The sequence below is a fragment of the Pan paniscus genome, chromosome Y (genome assembly GCF_029289425.2).
Source record: "Pan paniscus chromosome Y, NHGRI_mPanPan1-v2.0_pri, whole genome shotgun sequence".
NCBI classification, from domain to species: Eukaryota; Metazoa; Chordata; class Mammalia; order Primates; family Hominidae; genus Pan; species Pan paniscus.
The window spans coordinates 9,620,810-9,645,794 of NC_073273.2; the positions used below are offsets into that span (position 1 = coordinate 9,620,810).

The 24,985-nt window shown below is 37.6% G+C and overlaps 2 pseudogenes; one reads left to right on the forward strand and one right to left on the reverse strand.

Annotated features, from left to right (window-relative positions):
- Positions 1-1,159: 1,159 nt before the first annotated feature.
- LOC129395679 (uncharacterized) lies at positions 1,160-11,211 on the reverse strand (annotated as a pseudogene).
- Positions 11,212-13,470: 2,259 nt separating this feature from the next.
- LOC129393059 (centriole and centriolar satellite protein OFD1-like) overlaps positions 13,471-24,985 on the forward strand; it is a 54,036-nt pseudogene continuing 42,521 nt past the window's right edge.

The window sequence follows — 24,985 nt, forward strand, 5'->3', positions numbered from 1 at the left end:
TTTTTAAGTGACTTTCAGCTTCTTTTAGAGTACATACTTATAAATTTTGATTTTTTTCCCCTTGTGGTTCTCTTCAGTATATTATTTGTACTTTATATGCAAGGTGATACATTTGTTTTTTTTTAATTTGCCTCTTGTGCAACCTTTGTTTAAAGGACATTTTTGTTCCTGTTAGATATGTGAGTTTGCCTGTGAGCTCTTTTTCTAGTACAGATTTTTTTTTCCATTTTTTTTAGATTTGTGTGTGTGTGTATGTGTGTGTGTGTGTTGAGACAGAGTCTGGCTCTGTAACCCAGGCAGGAGGGAAGTGGCATGATCTCAGCTCACCTCAACTTTAGCCTCCCAGCTTCAAGCGATTCCGCTGCCTCAGCCTTCCCAAGGAGGTGTGATTACAGGCGCACGCCACAATGTCCAGCTGATTTTTGTATTTTTAGTTGACATGAGGTTTCACCATATTTGCCACGCTGGTCTCAAACTCCTGACCTCAAGCGATCTGCCCGCCTTGGCCTCTTAAACGCTGGGCTTACAGGTGCAAGCCATGATGCCCGGCCTCGTTTGTTTATGTATTTTAACCCTTGTTGTATTGTCTTCGTGAACATGTATTTTAGAGTTATTGAAATAATATGCTTTATTTATTTACTCAATACTTAAGTAGGATTTTAAAAGCAATGTTTTCATTCACTAAATACAGTATTGTGAATAGGTTAAACCTTGTTTAGTATTGTCATTTTCTTTTTCATAAATTCTTCAAGAACTCTGATACTGTTTTTCCCCCACCTGAGGAGAATATGTAGATAGTTACAAAAAATTGTGTGAGTTAGTTGGGATGAAAATATAATTTGAAAGACTAATATTCACAAATACAATTCCACATTTGTATTTCGCATCATTTTGAAAATTTTTTTGCTGATAAATAAAATCCTGCATTCACGTTCATGTTAAATATGAACTTTTGAATCATTTTCAAGAATGAAAACAATCCAAGACCATGCATTAGTTCAGGAAGTAGTAGAAATCAGTTATTATGAAGAAAAGTCATATTTATTGAAGATATATTTAGATAGATTTTGGAAGGCTAAGTCAAAATTTTCCTTGTTGATGCTCTGGCATTTTATCATACTGTGACCAGACTGTGGCATCAGTAGTTATAGTCACTAGGCTACCAAAGTCCTTGGGCTGCAGTAATTATTATTGAGGAAAGTGGCAGTGTGGTTGGCTGTTTAAGGAGACTAGAGGAGTTCGGAGTTTCTACCCAAGGCACAAGGGCCTGGTTTATTGAGTGACCTTCTTTTGCTGAAGTAGATAATATCCAGGAAAAATGTGGACTCACTGTAGTAGCTAGGGCTTTGAGACTGGTGAAGCCTATTTGTCTCCAACTGCCATTGTCAGATACTGGTCTGCACATAAATGCTTTTTGTAGGCTCACTGACTCCTGTAAATTCCAACATAGAATTTGGATTTAAATCCCTATTCCAAATTATTAATCATAGATTTAATAAGTAGATATTAAAACATGTATTCAGAAGAAAAAGAGACATCAGATAAGTGCATAATAAATCATCCTGATCAAATACCTTCAAAAATATTACTACAAAAAATCACTGAAGATTAAATGTTAAAAAGTTATTTTAATTGGGGAAATAGAAAAAGGTGAGACTCGTTTTAAACTCTGAGGTGTAAAGATACTATTATTAGAATAAGAGAATAATATAGAATGTCTGATTTGTGTGTACAGCAGCATAATAGCTATACAGTATGGCTAGAGATTGAAATCGTATGTAAGAAAACTCAGAGATTAAAAACAGATTTTTTTAGAGACTTTGTTCTGTAATTAAAGAATTTTAAAATGGTTTCCTACTGATCAATGATTCACTTATATTTATCATTTAGGCATATGCAGTATGCCCCTTTGTATAGGAACAAAGTTATAGTTTCTATCATGTAGTAAGAAAAAAAATTGATGGTGTACCACAATTTCATCAGAGTTTTTGTCCTGAGTAATGAAGCAAACAATGGAACTGCCTATGTCAGGGTACAGGTGGGCACAGCTGGAAGCTTTCATCACTTGCGCCTAACATTTCTGGATTGTCATTGGTCCCTCCTAGAAAGACAAATGGACTATATCCTTAAGAATATATGTTAAATTTAAACCCTGAATATTAAGATAAGACTATGATTTGTCTCATCACTTCTGTCTCGTCATTACTTTAAACTTGTATCTATAACTTTTACACAGAAATTCAGTTCATTTCATCACCATTAACATTTTACATCACACAATTTTTCTATTTCATTATCTTTTTGGTCACTTTCCTTTTCCTTTTTAAGGTAGAGTTTCGCTCTGTCACCCAGGCTGGAGTACAGCGGCCTGATCTCAGCTCACTGCAACCTCTGCCTCCAGGATTCAAGCAGTTCTCCTGCATCAGTCTCTTGAGTAGCTGGGATTGCAGGCACACACCACAACTCCTGGCTAATTTTGTATTTTTAATAGAGATGGTGTTTCCCCATGATGGTCAGATTGGTCTTGAACACCTGACCTCAGGTGATCTACCACCTCAGCCTCTCAAAGTGCTGGGATTACATGCGTGAGCCACCATGTCTGGCCTTTTTTTGTTTGTTTTTTTGTTTGAGACAAGTTCTTCTTAGGTCACCCAGGCTGGAGTGCATTGGCACAATCTTCACTTACTGCAGCCTCGACCTCTGGGCTCAAGCTATCGTCCTGCCTCAGCCTCCCACATAGCTGGGACTACCTGTGTGCAACATCAACCAGGCTTTGTTTTTGTTTACGTGTTTAGTGATGAAGTCCTGCTATATTGCTCAAGCTGGTATCAAATTCCTGGACTCAAAGTGTCCTCTTAGTTTAAGCTCCCACATTGCTGGAATTACCGGGGTGAGTCAATGAAGACAGACTTGTCACTTTTTAATAACATTTTAAATTCTACTCTGCAAAATTAACAAGTCAATTTTTACTTTTGAAATTCAAAATTCCAAGTCAAGTTAAGCTACATTTTCATAAAGAAGTAAAAATGAAACAAAACAATACAAAACCCTTCTTTTTCCTTTGTACCGAACTGAGAAAAGAGTTGGGAAGGAAATCATCTCTACCTTGCTTTACAAATCTGGACTGTACAGAGAAAGTTCCTCATATAATTTTTGTTAGATCTAAAATCCTGTGAAGTCATCATCAGAACCATCATCTTATAAAACAAAAACAAATCTCCTAGTGGGTCTCTGATGTGGATTAAATATCTTATAATTAATGATGTATACAAATGTGATTACACTTATGCCTTGAATCATAATATTAAAAATATGAACCTCATTTTTTTAGAACTACTACGCTAATAAGAAAAATAACCACTGACCTGGTGAAAAATTTGTGGCCTAGAGAGCTAGCATTCTGAACTATTCAGGTTCCTCAGATAGCCCAAGAGTGATAAGAGCCAAATGGGAGTCTGGACATCGTGGAGGAGTAGCAATTCCAGAATATTTCTTGCTGCCTCAGTCACCAACCAGAATCTGTCATGCAGTAGAATGGTAGACACCTTCACAACTCTCAGTGGTGCCTCAGGGTGCCTCAGGCCCAGTATCACAGCAGTGTCTTCAGGATTCCTGAGTGCATAGGCAAAGATTTAACACAGTGCAATCATTAGAAAACCTGAACCTTAAACCTACATCAGGCTTTCCAGAATATTGCTTTTGTCATGATACACAAGGTTCCTAGCTCATCTTCATTGAAATCAGAAATCTATGAATAAAGAGTCCACAGACAATGGGGTTGCGAGGAGATAACTAACAGAGGTACTAATAAGCCAAACACAGTGAGGCAATTTCTTTTTAGCCTAAAACAAAAAAGTTATTGTATAAGTGATATAGTCATGCATTATAGAAGTGAATTTGGACAGATAAACTTCCAGCAATGTAATTATGGGATAATGAATTATAGGACATGAGAAGAGGCAGGCACAAACTTACATGTTCCTGACACAGTGGGCAGCTGTGAGAATCCAAGAGCTGCCAACTATGGAACCACTGCAGATCTGACTGCCACAGATGATGATGACAGCCTTCCAAGGCATGGCATATCGCAGATAAATCTGATCTGCCAAAGCCAAGGGGAAAATTCACACAATTAATTTGAGTAGAATTGCCACATGTAGACCATTTAAAAAAAAATTTAGATCCCTCCTATTTCTGCTAACCAGGTCGGCATTGTTAAATATGACTAGCAAACACAAACTTCTACCTCTTTTCTGTTTTTCCTTTGTTTTTGTTTTTACATTTTTCTGAAAAAAAAAAGTTTTCCTCTTACTATTTTTCTAAGTTCCCAGTTTCTTTATGTCCTAACTTAAATTTCTTCAGTCAAACTACTGGGAGTCATTCCAGCTTTCTCCCCATTGCAACCTTTAGATAGCTATGATTTTAGCTACTTAAAAGTTATCAAAGTAGATGGGCAACAAAAAATTATTTGATTTGGAGATATTAGATAAACAAGGAAAAATTTGGAGATAAGGCTCCTGTCTCTAAATTGGAGGGGGCTTATCTTCCTGAACTTACAATCTTAGTGTGATATCAGAATGACAGTTTAAATAGAACATTCAAGTTTTGGGTTAAGGAAATAGCTCATATTTTAAAAAACATTTGAGAGTTTCTCAGAAAACTGAGTTGAAGCAATGCTGGTTAATGCATATATAGATATAAAAACGATGAAGATAGGCTCTCTCTAGAAGAAGTGAGGAAATATAGATGAAATTAGAAGCATAACTATGATCTTAAGTGTAGTTGTCTTTGAATCAGACTTTGCAGAATGTGAGCAAATAATTGTGGCCTCCTTTGTGTTTTAATGTGTTATTCACTGTAGCTATGACAATAGGTGTTAGCTATAATACAGCTGTGGTTAAGTGCACATTTAGTACATGACACCAAAAGAGATCCCTCAGTTTCTAAGGAAATAAGTGGAAGTACAGTAATGTGAAATAGCCATTGCTAATATTGTGATAGGTTTTCTGATAGCCAAGGGAAGGAGGAAACTGATAATCACAATGTAATACAGTCTAGTACACCAGCACCTAAAACACATTACTTACCAACTGCTATGCTGTTTCCAAACATCATAATGTCTTTAACTTAAAATATATTCAATTCAAAATAATTCTATTACACATGTAAGATACTGTGTGGTAGAAATGACTTTGTGTTAGGAGAGTGTGTCTTAATGTTAGTCCTATTCATCTTTTGCCATAAGAACTTGAACAATCCATTCTACTTATCTAGTATAAGAGTAAGCAATTAACATAACTATAGTAATCATGTTTCATGACCTGTATTATACAGTAATCTATATCATACAGGGATACAATGGAAATTGAATCATAGATCAAGTGTGAAATACCTTTGTAAACCACAAGAAAAATAATTTCTGTGATTTGGTAGATAAAAAACTCATATATTTTTCAGGAAGAGCTTTCTTTCCTCTCTGCTTCCCTCTCTTCTTTTCTAATTCCATTCTCTTCTTCCTTTATTACCTCTACCAAGTTTTTGAGCCTTACTCTGAGGCTGTGGCAGAGAGAAGTGTGGCCAAATAGAAGCAGGGGTGGAGGTAAAAGCTGAAGCATTTGTAGAGGTAGAGACTGAATGGGACATAGAAGCAGAGGTAGTCATGGGCCCTTGCTTGTACCAGGGAGCATAGCTAGACTGTGTCACTCCCTGGAGTCAGAAAAGGAAAGGGTGCACTTGACCGAAGACTTAGGGCTTTGTGCAATGGTCCTCAAAGTGACTCAAGATTCCCACTTGCACCCAAGTGTCCTTTTGCTGTAGATGGCATACGAAAGGTGCTCCCAAGTCACCTTGCAAGAAACAAGAGACAAGATATCAAACAATATTTTAAAGGAGGGCCAGAAGTAACTTTTGGTTTTCAAGATATTCCTCTTTCTCCCTGATATTTATACCCCATGAATTTGTCACCTGACAGTCAGCCTCCCACATGGCTTTCTTGGCCTCCACCCAGAAAGTGAGTTCATTCAGCTTGAGCCAAAATTGGGCACAAGTGCTGACTTGTAGGATGCTCAGGTGCCGTTTTTGCACAATTCCAGGACTTTCTGATAGAAAACAGAGAAGAGGTGTTTGTGTTTGTCTTCAAATTTTAGCCCACATTAGAGGGAGAAGTATGGTGAAGGGAAAGACAAATCTTTTATTATTCATGAGAGGATACTATTCTCTTCCTAAATATGCTTCTCTTTCATTCCAGTGTCTTCTTCTTTACTCACCCCCTCATAAGGGACCAACTACATAGCCAACAGTCATATAGTTGTATATTTTCTCTTGTTCCAGACATTGCTCCAGGCGTATAGGAAGGAACCTGGGTTGAAAATGTAGTGGTTGCTTCAGGAAGATCAACCCAGGTCCTAGAGGTCCTTTGGGACCTAAATAGGGCATGGCATGCTCAAAGGTGACAATCTCAGCTTGGGCAGGATCCTGGAGGTCAATAAGCCCCACTCGGACCACAGCCAGGGCTTCTGCATTTTTTCTGGGGAAAAAAAAAATCGAGGAAAAAATCTTATTATTTCCACAGTTCAGTGTGAAAAAATCCTGGAGTTCACGTGAATCACATGAAGTCCAGGTAAGCACTCAGTTGCAAATAGTACTTTAGAAACTATTTTCAAAGATCATTTGAGACCAATTGGTCAACATGATGAGAATTTTTCCTTACCAACAGCAAGAACAACAACAACAAAATTATCCAGATGCAGTAGCGTGTGCCTGCGGTCCCAGGTACTCAGATGGCTGAGGTGGGAGCATCCCTTAATATTGGGAGTTTGAGGCTAATGTGAGTCACACCACTGCATTTTAGCCTGGACAATAGAGGGAGAGTCTCTTTCTCTCTCTCTCTCTCTCTCTCTCTCTCTCTCTCTGTCTCTGTCTCTGTCTCTCTCTCTTTCCCTATCTCTGTCTCTCTCTCTTTCCCTATCTCTGTCTCACACACACAAACAAAAATAAATAAATAAATAGAAAAGAAACATATTCAGTAACAATCTCAATGTTTTACTTGCTTTATAATGATATCATAATCTTGAAATGAATTGCTCAGACTTACATAAAATTGACACATCTAGCTGTGCTAATGATCCACTGTTCATGTAGTATGGAGCCAGCGCAAAAATGGGAAAAAAACATTTGTGCAGAAATCACCCAAGAGATTTCACCAATTTCTGCTTCCCAGCAGTTGGGACAGACAGGGATAATGCCAGGGCATAATCCACACTCTGCAGAGGAACCCACACATGGTATAGAGTGATTAGTGTTACTACCCTTCCTTTTCTAAAATCTAAATTTAGACTTTTAGAAAAATGCTTGGAAATTCATTATCTTCAATTCTGAGAAAATACATAGAAATATACATTATTCATCCCACAATTTTAAATATAGTACAGAGGTTATCTTCATACTTCCCCTTCTAACAATAAAGCGTATATATATATATATATATATACACATACACACATATATATACACACACACTGTTACATATATACTACATATATACACATATATACTATATAGATGCTATATATAAATATATGTATATATAGTTTATATATGTAGTATATTATTATTTATATCTGATACTAGTATCCAAGATGTTATACTATTATCCAATAGTGTGTGTATATATGTATATACCTCAAGTGAAAATAATAAAACCTTTCTAAGGAGTAAGGCTATCTTTAAAATACTGCTCTCTGAATAGAATTGTGTTCATAACACATAGCTCATACATCCTGTTTGGCAAAAAAAAAAAAAAAAAAAAAGATATTCTCTCAATATTTACACATCTCTGCTGATTCACACAATAACCTAAATTTTGGTTTTGCAATGGTCTGAGAACATAACCTCTGTTGCTACAAACTCTGGTTTTAGGGTTCAACAAGAGTCTTCATACCAAGTACATTAACTCAAATATCTGACTCCACTAAAGCTGCCTGTGGTTTCATGGGAAATAACAGCTGTCCTGAAGAGCCAGAAAGCCTGGAAACTTTCTTTCCAAATCACAGCTAGTTGACACTCATCCAGGGAAACATTGAGTTCTGAATGCCTAAGAGGTTGTTGTCCAGGCTTGGGTCCAGACTGAGATCCAGGCATCAGGAGAGGTTGTTTTGTTAAAAGTGCGGCTGGAGCAGTATGCAAGGATGAAAAAGAATGAGAAAGAATTGACTCTTTAGTAAATGCTGAGGGAAATATATTCTGAGGAGGATTAGCAAAAGAGCCTATGGATAGCAGAATAGGAGAGGAGACCAGAGGAGAAATACCTGAGCAAGATGGGAAATACAGAATGAAGGGAAAGTACAAGAAGAAAAGACTGAACAAGAAGGGGTCAGTGTACATACAGATGGAAGAGAACAAGAATGAATAAAGAAAAAGCATAAAGAGAGATAAGAGAGGTACTTGGGACATGAGGGCTTTCTTTTGTCTTGATAATTTTTAATTTCCTGCCATAGAGCTGGTAAACAACTCTTCCAGGAAGCCAAATGCTTGTAAACTGGCTTGGTTGGATAGAATTGATTTTATATTGGCTTTGTGTGGCAGCTATCTCCGTTGACAAAGCTATAAAATACCGATCTGGGGAATAAACGGTTTTTACTAGCAAAAAGGGTACACGTTTGGACAAGCAGCCAAAATGACTTGTTAATAGTGTTTCTCTGTTCGGCTCAATTTCAGGAGGAGAAAATGATGCAATTATAACAGCTTTATAGGGTTCTGGGTCTTAGTATTTCTGTTTCAGGCTGGATCCAGGTTCTCACTTTGCCGGCTTTAAAAACACCGAAGGATTCAATAAGATGAACTTCAGACTGGATCCAGTGTCTGCTCGGGTTACAGGCAGTATCCAAGATATGAGTGTTCTTCCTTTAAGCAAGATCCATGGTTTGACTACTGGAGATAGAACCTTGGGCCAGAATCTTAATAGGAAGGTTTCAGACTGGATAAAAGAGTGAATTACATCAAGTTCAGGCTGGATCCAGGCGCCGACTATTTGATATTTCAAATAAACCCATGGTCTGCCTTTATTCATTTGAATGTAAAACGAAGATCTGTCTCTATCTTCAGTTTCTGCTTGATCCAGAGTCTCTCTGCTTGGGTTTCAGGGCGGGTCCACGAACGATTTGTAGTAACTCTTTGCTGAGTCCAGGGCTGAAATATACAAACTGTCTCACGTGTCCGTGTGAAGAGACCCCCAAACAGGCTTTGTGTGAGCAACATGGCTGTTTATTTCAGCTGGTGGCAGGCAGGCTGAGTCCAAAAAGAGAGTCAGCAAAGGGTGATGGGATTATAATTAGTTCTTATAGGTTTTGGGATAGGCAGTGGAGTTAAGAGCAATATTTTGGGGACAGGGGGTGGATCTCACAAAGTACATTCTCAAGGGTGGGGAGAATAACAAAGAACCTTCTTAAGGGTGAGGGAGATTATAAAGAACCTTCTTAAGGGTGGGGGAGATTACAAAGTACATTGATCAGTTAGAGTGGGGCAGAAACAAATCACAATGTTGGAATGTCATCAGTTAAGGCTATTTTCACTTTTGTAGATCTTCAGTTGCTACAGGCCATCTGGATGTATACGTGCAGGTCACAAGGGATATGATGGCTTAGCTTGGGCTCAGAGGCCTGACACCAGCTTCAGTGTGGGGCCAAGGAGAGAGTGGCTGACTTTCAGGACGAACCCAGGGTCTAATTGTATCACACTGAGTCTGTAAGCGAGATGTGACTGTATCAATTTCAATGAAGTTTTGGGGTTTTATTACTTGGCTTACAGTCCAAATTTGGAATACTTCAGTTTCAGGTTGGTCCCAGGATTTAATGAACTCATTTGAGTCTGGAACCAGTATCTTATCACTGTATTGGCTTCAGGGTGGGTGCAGGGTTGAATTTCAGAGTAAGTCCATGGTCTGATTGCAGCAGGTACATGCTGAGTCCAAGGGTAATTTATACTAAGTTGATTCTGGGTCCAGGAGTGGGTCATTTGTGATTCCACTTGGGTCCATGGCCAAACTGCATCGTTTTGTGTTCGGGACCAAAGTGCGAACATATCCTCTTCAGGCCACATCCTAATTGCTTGAGATTCAGGCTCAGTATGTTGTTTTATTTTATCAGTTTCAGAATGGGCCCAGAGTCTGACTGTATTGCTTTCAGCATAGATCCAAGGTTGCAGAACATCACCTTCAGACTGGGTCCAGGGTCTGACTGCATTCTTTTCAGATTGGTTCCATGGGTGGATTATTTGCCATTCTGGCTGCATCCAGGTAGTACCTGCTCGAGAATGAGGTTGAGTAACATTTATTCTTACATTGTTTTGAGTCTGAAACCAAGAACTCACAGTATTAATGTCAGGCATGGTCAAGCATTTTGCAGCTTGCATTTCAGCCTGATACAACAGTGTATCAGACAAGGACAGGGTCCAGGGTCTGACTGCTTGAAATTCACATGAGTCAAAAGTCTGATTGTATTAGTTTTAGGTTGAGTCCAGGGGTGGATTGTGCCTGCTTCAGTCCAGTTCCATAGTTTTACTGTATCTTCTTCAGAAATGGTCTGGGATCTCATTGTACCTACTTCAGATTGGGTGCACGGGTAGAAGACATCAGTTTCGGATTAGATCCTTGTTTTCAATGTAGTAGTGTTATGTTTGGCCCAGGATTATAGTTTACCAGGTCCAAATGGAGTAAATGTGCTCAGTGTTTGAAATTCTGGTTGAGCCCAAGGTTTCATTTTCTTCTGATCCAGTTTTAAACAAAGGTGTGCTAAGCAGAGCTTCAGGCTGGGGCCATGGTTCTGCTGCTTGTGGTACAAGCACTGTCCAAGATATAAGTGTTCCAAATTCAGACAATGTCTATTCATTGATATTTTCAATTTCATGATGTGTCCATAAAATAGATGCTTGATTTTCTTCATGAATCACAGGTCATGAGTATCAGGTTGAGGTGGTAATGAAACTCTAAATATTTTAGCTTCAGGCATTGTTCAGAGTTTCTTAGCTTCAGTGTTTTTTTTGTTTGTTTGTTTGTTTGTTTTTTTTTTTGAGATGGAGTCTCGCTCTGTCACCCAGGCTGGAGTGCAGTGGCACAATCTCGGTTCACTGCAAGCTCCGCCTTCTGGGTTCAGGTCATTCTCCTGCCTCAGCCTCCCGAGTAGCTGGGACTACAGGTGCCCGCCACCACGCCCAGCTAATTTTTTGTATTTTTAGTAGAGATGGGGTTTCACTGGGTTAGCCAGGATGGTCTTGATCTCCTGACCTCGTGATCTGCCCGCCTCTGCCTCCCAAAGTGCTGGGATTACAGGTGTGAGCCACTGCGCCCGGCCTCTTAGCTTCAGTTTTACGCATTGTCCAGTATGTGCCCATTTCGCTCTGTGTATAAGCATTTGCATCTGGAAAATCATCATAAGTCCACTTTGAGAGTGTGGAAGCTGCAGCGTCTGTCCATGTGTTCTTTACTGGAGACTCAGACTGGGTCCGCGGGGTGATTGATTCTGACACAGGTAGATGTCCAGGTTTTTCCTGCTGAAGGGATAACTGGTTGCATGGTAACACGGTGGAAACTACAGCCCATGCCCCTGAATTTTCTGCTGAGATTCATCATTGTTCCATGATATAAGAAGATATAAGAAGATCAGATCAGTCTGTATCCAGGTAATTCCTACTGGAGGCCTGCAGCATGCAGCCACAGTATAGTTGTGTGAGATACTGCCTGTGTGGAGGTAATCACTGCAGAAGATTCAACCTGGGTCCACAGCATAAGTATATCAGATACAGGATGTGTCCAGGGTTTTGTTTCTAAAAGCAAAGCTTTGGTCCAAGGTATGACTATGGAAGCTATTGCCTTTATTCACAGATTGACTGCTAGAGATACAGGCTGGGTCCACAATGATAATATATTAGATATAGGCAGTCTCCAGGGATTCACTGGTGAAGATTCAGATTAGATCAATCCTATGTATGTATCAGATGCAGGCTGTATCCATGTAATTAATGCTGCAGATTCAGATTGGTTGTATTAAATACATAAGGTGGTTGTATTAAATGAAGGCTGTGGCCAGATCTTTACTGTTGAAAATACAGCCTGTGCCGAAATTGTTACCGTATGAGCAAAAGGCTCTGTCTAAGGATTTACTGCTGGAAATTCAGCCTGGGTCCAGGGTATAATTTTGGAAGCTACAGCCTCTGTCCAGGTATTTACTGGTAAGCATTCAGTTTGAGCCCATGCTTTCAGTGTACCATGAAAAGTTTGTGAAAAAACGATTAATGATGGAGTTACAGGCTGTGTACACAGTGTGAGTGTATCAGCAACAGGCTTTGTCCAGGGATTTACTGCCAAAGATTCAGTCTGGGTCCATGGTATGACTATATCAGTCTCCACCTATAACAGAGGACTTGGGGCTAGAGATTCAGACTCTGTTCAGATCTTTACAATTGGAGGCTAAGATTGTATCATGGGATTTCTAGCTGGAAATTCAGCCTGGTTCCAAGTGATAACTGGTGTATATTTTGCTTGGGTCCGTAGTTCGACTGTGCCAGGCAGAGGTTACAACCAGAAACTGATTGCTGGTGATTTTGTCTGTGTCCATATTATGACTGTATCAGCTAGAGCCTCTCTCCTGGGAATTATTACTAGAGATACAGCCATGTACTGCAGTGTGACTATACCAGTTACAGCCACTGTTAAGGGATTTATTGCTGGCAACAGATCCTGGGCCCATGATGTGACTATTTCAGTTTTAGACTGTCTCCATGGGTTTACTGCTACACAAACATTCTTAGCCAACGATGTCACTCTATCAAGTAGAGTATATGTATAGAGATTGTTGATTTTAGAATGAGCCTGGTTCCACAGTATGAGTATTTCTGTTTCAAGCTTTGTGGAGGGATTTACTCCTACAGATTCAGCTTGGTTCAGCGGTATAACTGTAGCAGGTATAGGATGTGTCCCCTCCTTTACTTTTGGAGATTCAACCTCAGTACACCATGTGAACATATTCGTTTCATATGTTTCCAGAGATTTACGGCAGGTGATTTGACTTGGTTCCACAGCTTGATTGTATAAGCTATTGCCTGTGTCAAATTCTTTAGTGCTGAAGACTCAGCCTGGGTCCATGGTATGAGTGTATCAGACACAGATTGGATCCAAGGCTTTACTGTTAAAAATTCAAACTGAGTCCACGGTGTGTATCAGCTACATGTTCTGTCCAGCAAACTACTGCTGGAGATTCAGCCTGAGGCCATGGTGTGTCTGTGTCATACACAGACTGTGTCCAAAGATTTCCTGCTGGAGATTCAGACTGTGCCCATAGTGTGACAGTAGCAGCCCAAGGCAGTATCCATTGATATCCTGCGGTTAATTCAGCCCCTATCCACAGTGTGATGGCATCAGCTATGGACGTTCTCCAGGTATTTACTGATGGACATTCAACCTGGGTCCAAGGTACGACTATGGAAAGTATAGGCTGTGTCCGTGGAATTACTGCTGGAGATACAGCCTGGGCCCATGGTGTCACTGTGGAAGTTACAGCCTCTGTGAATGGATTTACTGTTGGAGACTCAGCTTGTGTCCACAGGATAATGGTATCAGATTCAGGTAGTGTACAGAGATTTACTGCTGAAGAGTCATTTTGGGCTCATGGTTTGATCGTATAAGATACGTACTGTGTCCATGGATTTATTGCTGGAGACTCATCCTGTATCCATGGTATAGTACTATCAACTACAGACTTTGTCCAGGGATTTACTGCTGGAAATTCAGGTTTGGTCCACAGCTGGTCTGCATCAGCTATTGCCCATGTCCATGAATTTAGTGCTGGAGAATCACTCAGGATCCTCTTTGTGATTGTATAAGTTTCAGACGGTGTCCAGGCATTTCCTTCTACATAAATTCAGCCTGGTTCCAGGGTAGGACAATGTCAGCTGTAGCCTCTCTCCAGGGATTCATTGCTGGCATTCTACCCAGAATCCATGGTAGAATCCAAGATACTGCTGGACTTTCAGCCTGGGTCCATGGTAGGAACATATCATGTGCCCAGGGACTTAATCCTAGAGTTTCAGCCAGAATCCATGTTGTGAGTATATCAGTTTCAGAGTATGTCCAGTGATTTAATAACTGATTCAGCCTGGATACGTGTTGTGACCGTATCACATATAGAAGAATATATCCATGAATTCATCACTAGTGATTCAGCATGGGTCCCTAATGTGATTATATCAGTTCCCAACTATTTCCAGGAAAGTATTGCTGGAGACTCAATGTGGGTTCACAGTGTTATTGTTTCAGTATGGAACTGTGTAGAGTAGTTTCCTACTGACAAATAAGCCAAGATCCACAATGAGACTGGGTTAAATTCAGATAGTGCCAGGTATTTACTGCTAAATATTCAGGCTGTATTTTTTCCAGGGATTTGTTGGTGGCATTTCATCGAGGATCCATGGTATGGCAGTTTCAGCTATAGTTTTTGCTCAGGGATTTATTGTTGGAATTCTATCCTGGATCTATGTTGTGACTGTCTTAGCGATAGGCTCTGTCAAGGGAAGTAAGGCTGGAAATTCTTCTTGGTTCCAAAGTGTGACTTTACCAGACACAGAATGTGTCCAGAGATTCACTGCTGCAGATTTGGCGATAGTCCACAGTATGATTAGATAATCCTCTGGACAGACTGGGGTGAAGTGACAAGATCATAAGTTATAGCAACATCAAACTCCCTGGTTCAAACAATTCTTTCACCTCAGCCTCCCAGGTAGCTAGGGCTGTAGGCACACTGCAAAACAAGCAGCTAATTTTTAAATTTTATTTATTTTTTTCTAGAGACAGCATCTCACTCTGTTTGCCAGCCTCCTCTGGAATCCCTGGCCTCAAGTGAGGCCCTGTCTCAGTTTCCCAAAATACTGAGATAACAGGCAAGAGCCACTGTGGCTTCAAAGGCTTCTTAAGTTCCCTATTTCTTAATTTTTTTAAATCACTGAAAATGCTTCTGGTTTATTTGTGATTAAGGAAAATGCATGTCTTTATGTGTATTTACAGAACTGTTAACGTGTTTCTACAACTGCCCCCCCAACCCAAAAATGCTAGCTTTGCCTTTATGTAGTAAGTACTCAGCAGTCTACTTGTGGCTGATTCTAGATACATAAATTATTATTTCTAGTCATGTGACTATGTTGATGGTGGCAGATGGAGGGATCTAGAAGCTTAACTGACAACGTCTCGATATTGCTGCCAAAGCTACTGTGATCTGAAGGAATAGAGATGAGAAGGATATGAGATATGCATTACTCCATCAGGCAATTGATAGCATGTTTTTCCTAAGAGATTTTATAGCATAGCTTTCAATCATTAAAAAATATCCCTGAGATAGTTCAAATTCTCCTTTCCTTCCATCCTATCTCATACAAACTTACTTCATAGACTCTTGGATTGTGGCAAATCACCTTACACCAAGTAACAGAATACAGAATAATTTCAATGCCTGATATTGTGACTTTACTTCCATTTTTACCCATATAAAGTTGAGTAATATGGGCTCATTTGTTTATACATTTTTTATAAACTTCTGCTTTTATTTCTCCATTAATTTTCTTTTTATTGTCCACCTCTAAATTATATTAATGATATAGAGGACATGACTTTTGTGGCTTACTTTGATATTGGTATATAGCCAGCAGTGAGATTGCTGGATCATATGGTAGCTCAAATTTCAGATTTTTGGAAAAAATAAAAGATTTGGAAGCAACCTAAATGTCCATCAGCAGATAAAGCGATAAAGAAAATGGGGGAGGGATAGCATTGGGAGATATACCTAATGCTAAATGACGAGTTAGTGGGTGCAGCGCACCAGCATGGCACATGTATACATATGTAACTAACATGCACAATGTGCACATGTACCCTAAAACTTAAAGTATAATAAAAAAAAAAAAAACAAAAGAAAATGTGGTACACATACACAATGGAGTATTATTCAGCCGTACAAAAAGAATGAGATCCAGTGATTTCCAACAGCATGGTGGAACCGAGATCATTATGTTAAGTGAAATAAGCCAGGCACAGAAAGACAAACATTGCACGTTCTCACTTATTTGTGGGACAAGAAATAAAAATAATTGAACTCATGGACATAAAAAGTAGAAGGATGGTTACCAGAAGCTGGGAAGGGTAATGGGGGCCTGGTAGGGAGATGGGGATAGTTAATGGTTTTAAAAAAACATAGAAACAATGATTGTGACCTACAATTTGATAGCACACCAAGATGACTGTAGTCAATAATAACTTAATTACACATTTTAAAATAATTACAGAGTGTAATTGTATTGTTTGTAGTTCAAGTGATGGGTGTTGAAGGAATGGATACCCCATTCTTCATGATTGGCTTATTCCAGATTGTATGCCTGCATCAAAACATCGCATGTACCCCATAAATATACACACCTACTATGTCCCCCCCAAAAAAATTAAAAAAAAATAATATTGTGAAGAGACTATACCAAGAGGGAAATAAGCCCTATCTTCCAAAGCATAATTTTTCTTTTACCAGGTTTGTTTTATTTATTTATTTTTTATTTCTCTATCTTTCTCTCTGCTACAAACACACACACACACCCCTTCATACACACACTCCTTCACACACACACATACACAAGATGATAATCTGGCCAAATGTAAGTTTGGAGATATTGAATTACAGTTTACCATCCAGATTGTCAGGTCTGAAAGCTATTAGAAAATGAAGTATCAATCATCTAATATTTGGAAAAAATTTGTAAGCACATATCATGGAAGTTATTGATAATATGATCTTTAAGTACTGTAGATTTTAATGCTGCTTTTAATGTTGGTTAAGTGGGAATTTTTATAATCTTGCTATTTTATAAGAACAGTTAAATCAGAGATAAAATATAATGTATTGCTGCACTAATTTAGAAGGTGTCATGAATACCATACATATGTATGGATGGATATATAGACATAGACCCTTTTTTTACAAACTTCACTGAATTATAGCATTTATTTTTGATGTTCTTTTACTCCAAGTGGGAAAATTACCTTTTTTAAAAATCACTAATTATGGTAAGTAAATACACTGTAGCCCAAATGTAGGCCCAGCACATTGCTGGTGTCTAGGCAAATTATTCCCCAAAGTTAGTAATTAGTAGAAATAGCTTTAGACTTTTACTAGGATAAATGCAACTTTGATTTTATGATGAGATTTATATTTAGTGTTGAAGACTTGTTTGATTAACGAGACTGGTGAGTCTATTAGGAAAAATAACCAAGACCCTCAGGGAGAACTACAAGCCTGAAGATCTAGATCAGCATAATTAGGGAATCCAAATGAGCCTCCAGCCCTAAGTGGAATCCAAATGAGCCTCAAGCCCTAAGTTAGACGATATTGCTCCCAGACTTTTATCACTGCCTTCATATTCATCTCTGGACTAGTCATTTTCAATGCATGGAAAAAAAATAGGTGCATGTATTTTTAAATTATTGAGGACAGTATCCTACTTAAGCACAATACTGTATTCATGCATTTAAGTGTCATGTAAGGATTAATATTTTGATTTACTCCAAAACAATAAGTTACTGAACTCCTAGAGGCCCATCCTAAATAATATAAATAAGATACAGTCACTATCTGTTGTTCACCTAATAAGTACCTGACACTATGCTAGGAAATAGGAGGTGGGTGGTGGGACTTAATGAGTCTGTCAGTCCATTGTTTTTATATATTTTATATAAATATATATATATTTATATATGTGTGTGTGTATAATTGCTGTTATAATTATTGAGCATCTGCTATGTGTCAAGCACTGTAATGGACACAACAGACTCAGTAGTATGCAAAACTAGCACACACTTTGACCCCATGGAGTTTGCAATGTAACTAGGAAAGTATATGTGAAACTGAATATTACAAAGAAGAATGCCAGAAGAGCAGGAAATATTTCAGGAAAAAAGAATTATTTCAGATGTTTATGAACTTCACCTACAGTTTCAATCTTGTAAATATAAACATGCTGTTCTTTATACAAAATCCCACTGTGGACTCACAAGCACAGATAGGGTACACGCAGGAATTGTTTTCCCAAAGCTGAGATAAATTGAGATTGAATATCAGCCACCCTCAGCTAATCTCTTAAATAGACACGCATACTTAAGGAATGCTTGGACTAAGTAAGCCTATGACACAGGGTGAAGACAATTTAACCCAAAATTAAATCAGCAACTTGTTCCCCCTTGGTTCACTTTAATTGTGCTAATTATCAAAAACCCGAATATGTGGTCAAGCTGGGCACAGAAGGCGTTAGAGAACTTCCACGTATTATTATTTACTTTTCAAGTCTCTACACCTGAAAAGCAGAAAAGGCAGGTGCTAGTAATACCATTTTATGGATGAAGACACCAAGACTTATAGCCAATAGCCCACCCAAGATCAAAAATACATAACAAGAGCTATTTCCAAACCTCAAAGCACAAATCTCTTGGGTATGAACTCTTGTCTCTTTGCTGAGTCAGATTACTTACTATTCATATACTTTGCATCATTACATAAAAGAAAATTGCTCAGTTACATGCACTTTAAGCCTTTTAGGTATATTCTATCAAAAACACAAGATCAATTCAAAAATAAAAATTGCTTTAAAATTTATAAATTTGAGCTATTTACTTGGTAGTATTCATGTATTCATGACTCAGCAGGTAGCAATATAATGTATGCTTGTCAGATATTATTCACTATAAAATAATAAAATAGTGCATCCCTGGGTAAAATTAAGAGCAAGACTCCATCTCAAAAAAAAAAAAAAATTCTACTCCCACGTCTACAGAAAAAACGCCAGTTTAAATTAAATTCTGCTTGCTCCCATAGAATAAAATAGCCCTGTGTATTTAAATTACAAAAACAGCAGCCTTTCTGTTATATAAATTTATGTCCCGAATGAGTGTAGTAGATAGTGCATATACCACCACTGATATTTGTAGCTGGGCAATTAGAAACATGTAACTTGCAAACATCTATAATATTTATATTTATAATATCAAATATCTATAATACAGAAAGCCAAACAAGAAGTATAGGTTGACCAAAAAAAAAAAAAAAAAAAAAAAAAGAATAAACAGGCCATATGCACAACTGCAGCTCAATAAAGCATGCTGCTGTCATTTTGTGGTAGATTATAGTTTTACTGTAACCAAGAACCAAACAACTCTAGAAGAAGTAGGTGTGCATTCATGTATGAGTGCACACACACATATTTTTGTTTTCTCATTTTTACTGATAATAACAGTAATAATTATTGCAGAAAATTCAGAAATGGAGTTTTTAAAACTCTAAAAATTGTACAACCATTCAGAAGTAAATGCTACTACCTTTTCCCCACATTTTCTTGCAGATCACCAATTATACATCAGATTTTTTTGTGTATTTATAATGATTATTTCCTCACTGCCATCTCTTCTTTAGAATGTACTTGAATCACTCTACTATAATTCATTTAAGTATTCCCTTTTTAAAGGAGGTTATGAATTTGCCAGCTGTTTTTCTTTTAAATGTTTGCAAATTTGATAGTTTGAAATAATAACTCAATGATTTATTTGCATTGTATTTATTTGATTACTAGTGACAGTGAACAAGAATCTCAATGTTGACTATTTTTATCCGTTTATTAGTTCGTTATTTGAGCATGCTCTTTATTTTATTGAGAACAGTATCTTCTTTCTCTAAAAACAATAACAACTACACAAATTCAAAAGTACATTACTGAGGAAACATATTCATATTTGGCAAATAAAATAACGTGATGGTCTCATAACAACCCTTTCAATGTGATAACTTAGAAATAGTTTTTTTTTTTTTTTCTAAGTTGTCTTAAGTAACAAATGTTGTCTTTCCAAACCTAGCTTCAGGGGTAAAATAATAATAAAAATGCATTTGAATCCAAAATATGCAAGAATCATTGTGTCTAGCTCCTGTAGGTAGACAATATAAGCTACTGAAATCTGTCTGATGCATAAAACGGGTCCTTTTTCCTCCTTAATGATTCAGTCTGCTGGATTTCCATATTCATATTAACAGCTAAATATTTCTAAGTCATCCAGACAGGACTTATGAACCAGAATGTGATCTTTGTACCAGCGATTCATTTAATACAATTATTTATGGCACTACTGAATTGATATTTTGAAAAAGTATGAAAAAAATCTTAGCATATATAAAAAATCTTTAAATGATATGAAATACTCCATTTTACCATTATTACTTCTAATAATAACACCAAAATTTGCATTTATGTTATTTGATCCTCACAGCAATCCACAGACCTAGAAAGAAGAGGCATTTTCATCCTATTTTTATAAAGAAAGAAAGCAAGGTGCAAAAGACATTGAGTAAAAACCCAAGGTGATATGTTTAATTTGTAGCAAGGAAGAGGCTGAAAATTTACCCTTCAGTTTCTAAATCCTTTCCTCCCTTTTCCTTAACACTACTGACCCTCCTTCCGCATAATTATAGCATCATTGTCAGAGTTCTAGGTTTCTGTTAATACCCTATTTGGTCTACAGGTGATGTTCAACTACACCTCTCTGTTTACCACCAAACTATGAAAGCGGAAGACAGGAGCTTTCCAGTGAAAACTTCTTAAGGAAACTTAGAGGGTGAACTGTCCTTTCAAATAATGTCTGCTAAGGATAAGTCTCTGGGTTAGCCCGATCTATTTTGTACTCTCATTCACCTGTAGCATTATTCATACAATTCTCTGAGCCTGGAAGCCTGGAAACCTGGAATGAATGCGTTTGTTCATGCTTTCTCTCTCCTTGCTTGCTTTTCTCTCTCCCTCTCTCTCTCTCCCTCCCTCCCTCCATCTCCCCTCATCTTTCTCATCTGTCTCCACCCACCCCATTCTCCAAGGCCCACCTCGTATGCCATCAATCTTTCTCATTATCTTCCACAAATTGAATGTGATAATTCTTGCCTCTGAACCAATACTACTAAGTAAACTTATCTTTTAATTCAAACCTATACAAGTTGTCGTACTCCCTTATCTGACAATAAAATGCTTTATGGTTTTGCCTCACATATGAAAGTGTTCAATATCATTAAGAAAAATAATGTACAGATACACATCTGAGGAGGTATTGGCATATACAATTGATATAGGCATAGAAGTCTCAAAAATGGGTTTATATCACAGAACAAGAACTACCCATTAGTATTAAAGTACAACCTACTTGCCTAATTGTAGCATGTAGCTGAGAACAACCTCCAACGATGTGAATAGTTTGCACTAGGGCCCTTCAGAAACTGATTACCCTTCCAAAATGCATCCAGCTTTGACTTTAATGACAAGTTCAATTATTTTTTCTCTAAATTCATTGATGGCAATGTGTGTTATTGCCACCTTCTAATTGTAGCTTTCTGCCTCTTTGAATATGTCCCATGGCATAAGTTACGTGCATTTCAGCAATAGAAGCAAAAAACACTTGTGCCCAAATGACATTTGGGACTGACTTCACAATCTGCTCCAGGATTTACTCTAGGTGTTGTTTCCCTAATGTAGATCTTCCAAACTGAACCGCTTCAATCTCTTTTAGTACATAGTGCTGGAGTTGTAAATAACTGCTCAAAAGTCAACTGTGGTATGATCGAGACCCTAAGCAAGAAATTATGTGTAAAGAAAAGATTTCTTCTCTTTCCTAGGCCTGTTAATTCATCAGCAAAAGTAAGGAATTAAAAAATAGGAGAGGTTTCCAAGTCTTACTGTGCAGAATCACCTGGGAAGTTTTTATTTGTATAAAAAGCACAGTTTTTTATCCTCATCCCAGTCCTATAGAATGAAAATTTCCAGGGATCGTTCTAATATATCTAGTCCATAGATCCCCGTTGAGATACAATAGATTATATGGTCTCTAAGGTCTCAGGCATCACTAGACTTTTATAATCCATGAATATTTATGAAATCCAAATGATAATAAGAAAATGCTTTTTTATCCATCTAGACGCATCAGGCAAGGCAAAGAATGCTCAACTGAGTATCAGGAGACTTGGAATAAATCGTGGCTTTTTCATGACTTTGTAATCTCAGAAAAGTCCTTTCCTCTTAGGGCTTCAGTTTTCTCATGTGTAAAATAAAATAATTGGATCAAAGCATAATCTAATCTGTGATGCCTTGTGAGTTGTGCCTGCAGAAGTTCAAATAAGATAGATGAGGATAAGGCTAACACAAAGACTTGTGCCACCAGGGGAAAGGCTGTTGACCATCTCACACGGTTATATTCATTATCATGATGCCAAGGCCTCAGATCTACTCTGCAGCCTTTTTGACTCAGTGATCTAAGTTATCAGCACTCAGAGAGTGGGTAGATTCACATTGTGCTGGATCACAAGACTGATCAGAAATACAAATAATTAGTTTGCAGTGAAAAACAGGACTATGATAATAACTGTAGGAACTGTAGATGAGGCATCTTTTTTTCTATCGACTTTATGTAAAAGATACAGCATGGAAAGCTACCTGTAATGAAAAGGCCAGGAACTTATTTATAATGAAAAAAAACATAACTGAAAGAGAAATAGGCAATATATTACTTTGGTGAGAGCAGTCTCTTTTTGAAAGTAAGATCTACCTAGAAGGACCCATAACCGACAGTATTCTTTTGGTGAGCCTAGAGCCATAGCAAAGGGAGTTAGGGGAATTAGCAAAAAAATTTGAATACATCTCTTACTGTTTTGATTTCAACTCCCTTTACCCTTTCCCAAATTCACTCAGAAACTTCCACGAACCTAGACTTGCAGGAAGTATTCAATAAGGATCTGCCTTTCAGAAGCTGAAAAAGACAAATAGGGCAGCAATGAGGTAGGGTGAAGTAGTAATGAGAAATAAGTTTAAGGACAAATCGTGGAGAACTCCAAATTCCATAACAATGAGTATAAACAGAATTCGTAGGTATGAAGAGTGATAGAACCTCAAATTTCAGTTAAGTGACATGTCTGACATAGAATTGAATTGGAGTTAATTGGTGATATCTTGAAAAGTTAGAATGAATATTGAACACTATCCAATATGTGGCTAGTGATTAGAGGTTCAAGTGTATTCATGTGATATTCCGTCAAAGTCTTGTAGCAACATATAGTATTTTAAAAGGGAGAGATGTTGGGAGTGAGTATAATTCAAAGAGGCATCTCAATTTCAAGTTAAGCAAAATATTAACATACATGTTAACTTTGTGAACTCCCACTGGACAGAAAAAGACATAATTTGAGCAATAATAACTTCAATCATCAAAAACACATCACATGTATAAAAGTAAATAAATTCAGAATGATAAAAACTTATTAGATATCATTGGAAGTTGCTAAGACATCGACCCATTTTTCTGAAAAGAGATGAAGGGGAAATTTTAAAGCATTCATCGTCCCTTTCCAGATGAAGAGCATTTTAAGATAAGCTGATAATTATGGAGAGAAAGTTATTCTTTGTTGAATTGATAGATTCAAAAGGAATGATAGAAGAAGAAAATCTCCATTTTGTGTCCCCTAAAAGCGTAATGTAACTTGACAACAATAATCAATTAATTCTAAAAACCTTAGTTGAAGTGTTGGTGAGAAATTTGATGATGGAAGGGTCAGGTTGACATCATCTGAACCCACAGTGACAGTTTCCATTACTGGAAGTAGGACAATCAGACATTATATGCCTCCAAGGCAGTGTAATGGAAAGTATACACCACCACTCACTAAATATTATTGCCTAAAATTGGAACAAAATACAATTAAGGCTCTGGAGCTACACACAATTTTAAGGGAAATACCAGAAAAAGAGGAGTATATTAAATGAAGTCATAAGGAACCAATCTGTGATATTCAGAATGTGGGATGGTCTATAGGACAAACGGTCCGGTTTCTCTCTCAATCAATTGCATGATCTGAGGGATTTTTGAGTATAGATGATATTAGATGGTGTTAAAGAATTTAATTAATTTTCTTAGCATAATAGGTTAATGTTATTAAGTATGCCAGTGACATGGTGATATGTAAAATCTATTTAAAATATTATTGTCAGAGATGTGTATTTAAGTATTTTCTGGTAAAATAACATAATGCTGTAATATTTTATAAACCCCTCTCAAATAAAATTAAAAAGAGTAGTTGGGCGATAGAAGCCTCAATATTCCAAAGTAATGATGGTTGTTGACTGTACATGATGGATACATCGCAACTAATTACTGTTCTCTTTGCTTTCATATGGAATTCAAAAATTTGCATAATAAAATGCTTTTTAAAATTACTGAATATGAATTGATCTGACTAGAGCAGAATTGGTGGACAACACCTGTCCAAGAGGTACACTGCAGAGTAGCAAATCAGGGATGCCCCTTCTAAAAGTTGTAATGCCATGCAGAACTTCCTCTAACATAGCACTTATCACTCTATATAATACTTACCTACTTAAATGCCAGTTTCCATATATTGTGTGCTGCTTATTCTTTAGTTTTTGCTACAGATTGATTCTCTATCTGTTTCCATGTTGTACTATTTTCCATAAATCTGGCTTGCTTGGGCTTCTTTACCCTCTGGCTTCCAACTACATTTGGCCAAAGGAAAATACTGGCTAGATATCTGCTATAGATTGATTCTCTATCTAGTTCCATATTGTAGTATTTTCCATGAAGCTGGCCTGCTTGGGTTTCTTTACCCTCTGGATTCCAACTAGATTTGGCCAAAGGAAACTACTGGCAAGATATCTGAGGGTGGAAGGAGAGAATGAAGTACTAATTCCTTTGTTTCCTTCCCTTAGAGACTGCAAGTTGTCTGGGCTGATTTGTCTATCTGTTAATAGCTCGTGTGGTCAAATCTTTCATACAGATAGAACTTTCACTGTGGGTTCCAGAAAGGATTTCCTCCCCTTGACCCTTTAGGCCTAGGAGTAGTAGTAACTTTTGAGTATGCCATCTGTTATTTGCTAAGAC